The sequence below is a fragment of the Myotis davidii genome, unplaced genomic scaffold (genome assembly GCF_000327345.1).
Source record: "Myotis davidii unplaced genomic scaffold, ASM32734v1 scaffold70, whole genome shotgun sequence".
In the NCBI taxonomy this organism is placed as follows: Eukaryota; Metazoa; Chordata; class Mammalia; order Chiroptera; family Vespertilionidae; genus Myotis; species Myotis davidii.
This window is the reverse complement of record NW_006282434.1, coordinates 752596-760491: the sequence shown is the minus strand read 5'-3', so window position 1 is coordinate 760491 and position 7896 is coordinate 752596. Positions and strand designations below refer to the sequence as shown.

The following is a 7896-nucleotide window of genomic DNA, read 5'->3' as shown; positions in this document are numbered from 1 at the left end:
ATCATATCCCCCCCCCCCCCCGGCTCTTAGCTCCCCCCTGGGTTTCTGATCACTGTCAGTGGCAGGGGGCTTCTTCCTGCTTTCCCTTTCGCCTCCCTGTATTGTGCCTACATATGCAAATTAACCGCAATCTTTGTGGCAGTTAACTGCCATCTTAGTTGGTAGTTAATTTGCATATAGCCCTGATTAGCCAATGAAAAGGGTAGCGTCGTACGCCAATTACCATTTTTCTCTTTTATTAGTGTAGATTACTTTTTATTAGCTTTCTATATATTTTTGTGTGATTATAAAATAAAAACTATTTCTCTCCACAAATATACCTGAATGTATAGGAGTGATTATTGCCTCTCATCTTGTGGCTTTGCAAGGAAGGCCATTTGATCTCATTCTGATTCAGTCTCTCAACCTCTTTTATCAGCCACCTGTTAAATTGCTTCAAGCCTGGCTTTTCTTTCACCCTCCAAAATTTCCCATTAATTCCTCTTGATTCCAGGCCCTTTCGCTTTATGCCTGGTATCCTTCTTTCCCCTTCTGAATTTTGTCCCACCATAAATTTCTTAAAATAAAATTTGAGCCCAGCCAGGTGTAGCTCAGTGGTTGAGCTTCAACCCAGGAGTCAAGAGGTCACAGATTCGATTCACAGTCAGAGCACAACCCCAGGTTGCGGGCTCGATCCCCAGTGGGAGAAGGGGAATGCAGAAGGCAGCTGACCAATGATTCTCTCTCATTATTGATGTTTCTGTCTCTCTCTTCCTCTCCCTCCTCTCTGAAATCAATAAAATTATATTTTTTTAAAAATCAAATCTGAGCTCTTCATTGAAATGAATACATATATTACATTAAGCTTTATTAAATACATCAGTTAAATCTGGCTACTCATCTGAACCACGTGGAAACTTTATAGACATTAACAGCCTCAGTTCAACTGCAAGGTTTTGATTCAACACATCTAGTGTACGGCATAGGAACCTGTACATATTAAAATCTTTTCCAGTGATTGTAATTGTCACCCAGGCTTAATAAATACTTTCATAAATAACATTAAGTATAGTAATTTAAAAAAAAAATGAACAAGCATAATAATTTGTATTAAGTGCTTTAAAAAAAATAATTCAGCACTTTGGAGTGTTATTTTTTTATTCACCTTTAATTGGTATTAATTGGTTAACCATTTGGTCTTATCTGTCGTTGAGCATTTAAAAAAATTTGATAAGAATTTTCCTAAAACACACCTTTAGGGAGGTACTCTATCACTACAAACTTAAAATGTTCCTCTCTGTGTGTGGAGCCCCACTAACCTGCCACTCCTATGCCCTCTCCACGCCCATTGGCTCTTCTCCCGGGGTGAGAGTGGTAATTTGGGTCTAACAGCTGTGCCTGCTCACTCATGCTCTTCCCTTTTTTCTTCTTGAGAGCTAGGTGCCCATGAGAAACCAAGCTATTCTCAACTATCATTTACAGAAGAAAAACAACACAGATTTGATTTGCAGAAGACTGGAATAAGATTTCTGAATGAGGGAATGAAGACATTGGATTTGTACTGAACATGACCATGTACCAGGAAAAGTGGGGAGGGGGTTAGGTAAAGAACAGTAGCCCTCGCTGCTTCTTTCCCTTCCTTAATGTCTCCAGCCCAGACCACCACCCAAAGCCTGTGCTGGCCCCGGCCTAACCCAGCCGAGACAGCAAGCAAATGCTGGCAGAGGAATCACAGTGGGAGCAATGACAGGGTGTTTCAGACGGGAGCCAGAAGACAATGCAGTAAAAGAGGGATACCGCAGCTTATAGAAGAATGGAGATGGGGTGTTTCTGGAACCAGTTTTAATAATAATGCAATAAAGCGATTCCGGTGCTTTGTCATTTACAACATCACAAAACATGTCCCCTTTTATAAACTGCTATTTGAAGAAGTTTTGTACATCTGAACAATCAGAGGATATATGTGGCAAGGCACTTTTAAAAGATAATCCAGGACTTGACCAGCTTGAATCTCCCCCATTCTGAGTACCTCTAAGGAGTTCCACAGCTCCATGAAAGACAGTCCAAAAACTACACGGCAAGATGGTTACATGGATTTAATATAATGATGTTTAATATTCACATAACAATTTTGGCGTTTCATATTCTAGAAGTTTATGAAATCATTTTATTAGTATTTATTCATTCACAACCACTACTGTTTTGGTTTTTAAAAAATTTTAGAAGTAATTATTTACTTTTATATGCAACACACACACACACACACACACACACACAGTTTTACGTGTTACACACACAGTGTCCAGGCTGTGTATGTTGAGAAAACATGTAGTCTGGTCATCCGTCCTGCACCGGCAGCTCTGCCCTCTAATATTGTGCAAACCAGTGCTTGCTAAGCCAAGTGAAAAATAATACTCTGAAAATGGGTCTATGGCTCTGCAGCTTTTCATCCTGCACATTTCACCACAACTCCTAGGACCTCTCCGCTGCCAAAAAGGGAAAAATTCAACCTGTCAAACAGTGCCCACCTAGCTGCAGCAGCAAGCACACCCTGAGAAGTGAGAAATGATCAGATGCACTTCTCAAGAAATCAAGAGATATGCATAAGGAAGCAATGAAGGAGCTACAGCTTCCCCAGGCCTAGTGAATTATTCTGACACCACTGAATGTATTCAAAACAACTTCATCATTCTGCTTGAAAGACTATAAACTCTAAAATTTGGAACACACATTTAAATATAAATTAATGCATTCTAAAGCAAAGTCATGGAGCTTACCCAACATATTCGAATTGCCTTCTATATCAATAAACCATCTAATGATTGCTAAAGTGCTTTGTATCTTATACTGGTTTGTAATTCTCTTGAGAAAAGCTATAGAAACTGTAGTCTGAACTTTTAATGTGTTAATTCCCAAGGTTAACCTTTCTCCCCATTTTCCCCCTCACCTGAGGATATACTTTTTATTGATTTGAAAGAGAGAGAGAGAGAGAGACACATCAGTGTGAGAGAGAAATATCCATCAATTGCCTTTAGTACGTGCCCAACCGGGGATCCAACCCACAACCTGGGTATGTGCCCTGACCAGGAATTGAACCCACCACCTTTCATTGTACAGGACGAAGCTCCAACCAGCTGAGCCACACTGGCCAGGGCTCTCTCCATTTTTAATAGGTTCCTTCTTTAGGAGTTTCTAAATGTATTTTTCTAATAGGTAAATTAAAGAGATAAAAAACATACAATTTTATAACATATTATACTCTTATTTAAACGAGAAGATACAAAATGTCATGCTGTGTACACATCAGATATACTTTCACCCTATACCCCTCCATAAAATACAATGAACTACAGCGTATTACCACAGGGTGGTAGTAGTGCTATGCCTAATGCTCAGATTCTTCTTTCAGAGCCTGGACCATCGATGGGCCTTTCATCAGAATTAGATGAATCCTGGCCGATCCTCCCGAGTGGCACATAGTAACTATGTTGCAAAGGGACAAAAAATATATTCATCTAACCGTGAATTTACTTCTTTCCTTTATTAAACACCCTCACTCACTTCTAAGAATAATCTATTTGCCCACACAGCCATAATGACACAATTATTTTGACGTAAGGGCATTTGTGTGGCCTAAAATAAACCACTAAACATTATCTTCATTTTCCTAAAGTAGAAACTAATGTGCAAAATAGACGCCACGCCAGCTGAGTCTCACGTTACTCCTGCTGCTCCCAATCCCAGACTGCAGTTCTTGGCTCTGGGAGGAGTTGGGCATGTGGGGTATGGCCAAGGATGTGATGGGATGGGTGAAGCTCAGGCTCTGGCAGACTAACCGCATATAACCAGGAGTCACGTATTTATCACATATACAGGGTACCCCCCAAAATGCATACACACTTGAATAGCTGACAGCTCAATTTTGAAAACATAATGTATTTTAATAAATACGGACTTTATAATTATTCCAAGTGTGTGTATACATTTTGGGGAGACATCCTATAGTTATCTCATTACGGCTCTTAACCATTCTTCGCAAAATACCTGCGTATATTCTGAAATTTAAATTGTATCCTCAATAATCTGCCTCTCTAATTCTCTGGTTTTCCCCAAGAGTGATTATCTGGGTCCCAACTGCATAGGAAACGCTTGGTTATATTTCTACCAATTCTTAGGCAGGTAGGTAAGCAGACACTAATATTTATATTTAATATCACACACTGTACTCTAATGATGGTTTTGATGGGCAGGACTGGTACCCCTAAAAGGATAACCCACTTCTAATAGATTTTTTAAAAAACATTTAATTGCTTGCAGAAATGAGCAAAATGAAATGTGACTATCCTCTGTGATTAGAACAGGGCAGAGAAAAGGTCAGAGAGGATGGCTGTGCAAGTTACTTAGTAAAACAGCAGTGAATACATGCATACCTTGTACCAGCGGTTCCATACTCTGGTCATGACAGAATGTTCCTTTATCTGGGTCCTCCCCGCCATCTACTTATTCCTCCTGAGATCTCCCCTGCCCTACTCTCTCCCCTACCAGAAACGCTGAACTCCTCCCTCCCTTTTGCTACTTCTGAACAGAATTCATAGTTCCTCTTTGCACTACACTACAGTCCTCTGTTTACATGGTGCTGAGCCCTGGGTACAGCCCGTGCCTCCATGGCTGACTAAATGTTAAAGGTTTTGGGCAAATTACTTAACCTTCCTGTGCCTGAGTTTCCTCTCCTGTACGTGGATAATAATAACTAACTCGCAGGGGTGTTGTGAGGACTGAATGAGTCAATGCATAGAAAGCACTGACAGCAGTTCCCAACATGACACTCAGCAGCTAGTAGCCTTTCTTAGCTCCTCCTGCTCCTGCCCTCCGTTAGGCAGTCAACCTCCCACAGGCAGGACCGTGTTGACTTCATCTGTGTATTCCTACCACGAAGCACCATGCCCATCATCTCAGTGGTACCTATCACGTGTTTGTTAAAATAAACTGAACTTTTCCCTCTGTCTTCCATCCCCAATTGTTCCCTCTCCACCCATGCTTTCCCCTTGGCATATCTGATCTTAAAGAGTAAAAACTTTTTCCACCTCTCGATTACATCCCAGGTCACAATCCATGCCTTCTTTTCTGTGACTATAAAAGTCCTTTAAAAAAATATTCTTGTTGCCCCTTTCCTTTTGTTTAGTCTGACTGCCCCACTTTCACTCTTCCTTCAAGAAAACTGCTCCTTGGCTATTTCTAATTATATCCTCCCTGCCAAATCTCCCTGGGTGAACTTATCTTTCACACTTTTCCAATTAATCCTCTAAATAGACACATAACTCCAGAAATCTATATTTATTCTCAATTTTTCACTCAAGCCTCATTTACAACTGCTTATTTGACGTCTCCACATTCATCTGAAACCCAACAGGTACATTTCATGTATATATGTCTTAGTGTAACAGAAAACAAACAAACAAATACACATTGATTGGGTTCAGGAAACCTAGAATCAAATTCCAAAACTCCCATTAAATAACAACCCAAACACTGAGTAAAAGCTACTTACTCTATCTGGAATCCAAAATGAAGTCCGCACCATCCCACAGCTACCCTGCTCCTCTTTCCTGGGACCGTCTGCTGACAGCAGCATCATTTTCCTAAGCACATAATCCCCAAACTTCCAAACTATCTTTTGTTCGCCCTTGCCTCTAAATTCCTTTTTAAAAAATATATATTTTATTGGTTTTTTACAGAGAGGAAGGGAGAGGAATAGAGTCAGAAACATCGATGAGAGAGAAACATCGATCAGCTGCCTCCTGCACACCCCCTACTGGGGATGTGCCCACAACCAAGGTACATGCCCTTGACCAGAATCGAACCTGGGACCCTTCAGTCTGCAGGCCGATGCTCTATCCACTGAGCCAAACCAGTTAGGGCTGCCCCTAAATTCTTTAATCTTCCATCAGAATGTTCTCAAAACCTGGTCTTCCTTTCTGCTTCTGCTGCCAATGCCCCAATTCTAGTAACTTCATTATTTCTCTCCTAGACTTAGTAAATTACCTCCTGTGAGAAAAAAGGAGACTAGCACAGAAAAAAGAACTCTCCTGCGGAAGACAAGTGCTGCATCAGCTAGCCCGACTGCCACCAACATTAACCCTACATTTGAAAGTCACTGCTTCTCCTGCTCCTGCCCTCCGTTAGGCAGTCAACCTCAAAGTATACATTAACTTTGGTCCAAGTGTGGAAAACTACTCTTAAAAGCCCATGACAAAGTGAAGGTAAAAGAGAACACTCAAAGAAGTCTTTAACAAAGGTCAGCAATAAGAAAAGGAATGAGTGAAACACAGAGGACCGGGCTAGACATTTGAACAAAATACCTCTTGTCCTCCTGGCCTACAGCCCAAAAAGGGACCACAGGACCCTCTGTCGTGGCTCCCCCAACAGGTACACACCAGCTGTTCGCCTACGATCAAGAAACATGAGCCCAGAGAGACACCACACTCAAGGTCTCCAAACCAAACCAAGAAGCCCGAGCCTCCTGTTGTCTGTGTAGGGCCTGTTCTCACAGCTGTTCCTCTGCACACAGGGTGCAGGCCGACTGGAGCAGGCCTCGCCTGAACACTGCTCCCTGTGCTTCATTAAGGAAAATCACAACATAAACATGAAAGACATACACCAAACTAGTCCCTCCCCCTGATTGATTCTCTATACTCCCTCCTCCCAGAATGATTTCCTTACGATGCAGATCTCATCCTATCACTTCCCTACTCAAAATCTTGTTTTTTCATCAACCACAGAATTAAACAGAATATCTGCATTTATGGCCCTAGGACAAGCATGTCAAACTCACGGCCCGCAGACCACATGAGGCCCACAATGAATATTCTTGCAGCCCAGCCAATATAATGGTATATAAGAAACATTTCCCTTATGCACCTTACGTGCAGGCGCTCCATTTCTCTCCAATAATACTAGCAGCAAATATTTTAGCAGCTGATTGCCACATCATTAGTCTTAGACTGATTTGTTTGGTGTGCACAACAGGAAATATTTCACTTTCGGAGAACAAGAAAAATAGGTTAATTTGTGTTACATTTATTAATTTCTGCAGTTAATTCAGTGTCTGGTAAGTTAATGTTCAAGAAAAAATATTAATTTTTATTAAAATATTCTATTATTTTATGTTAATGATTACTCATTTATTTCATCCCTTTGTAGTCAGCATCTTATCGAAATAAACCTACGTTTTTTTATTTTCTTTTTAAATTTTTTTTTTATTGATTAAGGCAGTGGTTCTCAACCTTCCTAATGCCGTGACCCTTTAATACAGTTCCTCATGTTGTGGTGACCCCAATTTCATTGTTACAAATTGAACATAACTAAAGCATAGTGATTAATCACAAAACAATATGTAATTGTATATGTGTTTTCCGATGGTCTTAGGAGACCCCTGTGAAAGGGTCGTTTGACCCCCAAAGCGGTCGCGACCCACATGTTGAGAACCGCTGGATTAAGGTATTACATTAAGGTATGTCCATTGGTTAGGCTTACATGCATGCATACAAGTCCTTTGGTTGATCTCTCCCCCTTACCCCCACCTCCCCTACCTTCCCTCTGAGGTTTCATGGTCTAATCGATGCTTCTCTGTCTCTGGACCTGTTTTAGTTCATTAGTTTATGTTGTTCGTTATATTCCACAAATGAGTGAGATCATGTGATATTTATCTTTCTCCCACTTGCTTATTTCGCTTAGCATAATGCTCTTCAGGTCCATCCATGCTGTTGCACATGGTAAGAATTCTTTCTTTTTTATTGCAGCATAGTATTTCATTGTGTAGATGTACTATAGTTTTCTAATCCACTCATCTGCGGATGGGCACTTAGGCTGTTTCCAACTCTTAGCTATGGTGAATTGTGCTGCTATGAACATAGGACT

General features: G+C 40.9%; 1 protein-coding gene across 1 annotated transcript in view; it reads right to left on the bottom strand.

Moving 5' to 3' along the window:
- DGKH (diacylglycerol kinase eta) overlaps nucleotides 1-6992 on the bottom strand; it is a 119712-nt gene extending 112720 nt beyond the window's left edge. The window contains exon 1 of the mRNA XM_006752963.2: nucleotides 6898-6992. The gene's annotated coding sequence lies outside the window, so the exon portion shown is untranslated. The remainder of the gene's footprint in view (nucleotides 1-6897) is intronic.
- Between the last annotated feature and the right edge of the window lie 904 nt (nucleotides 6993-7896).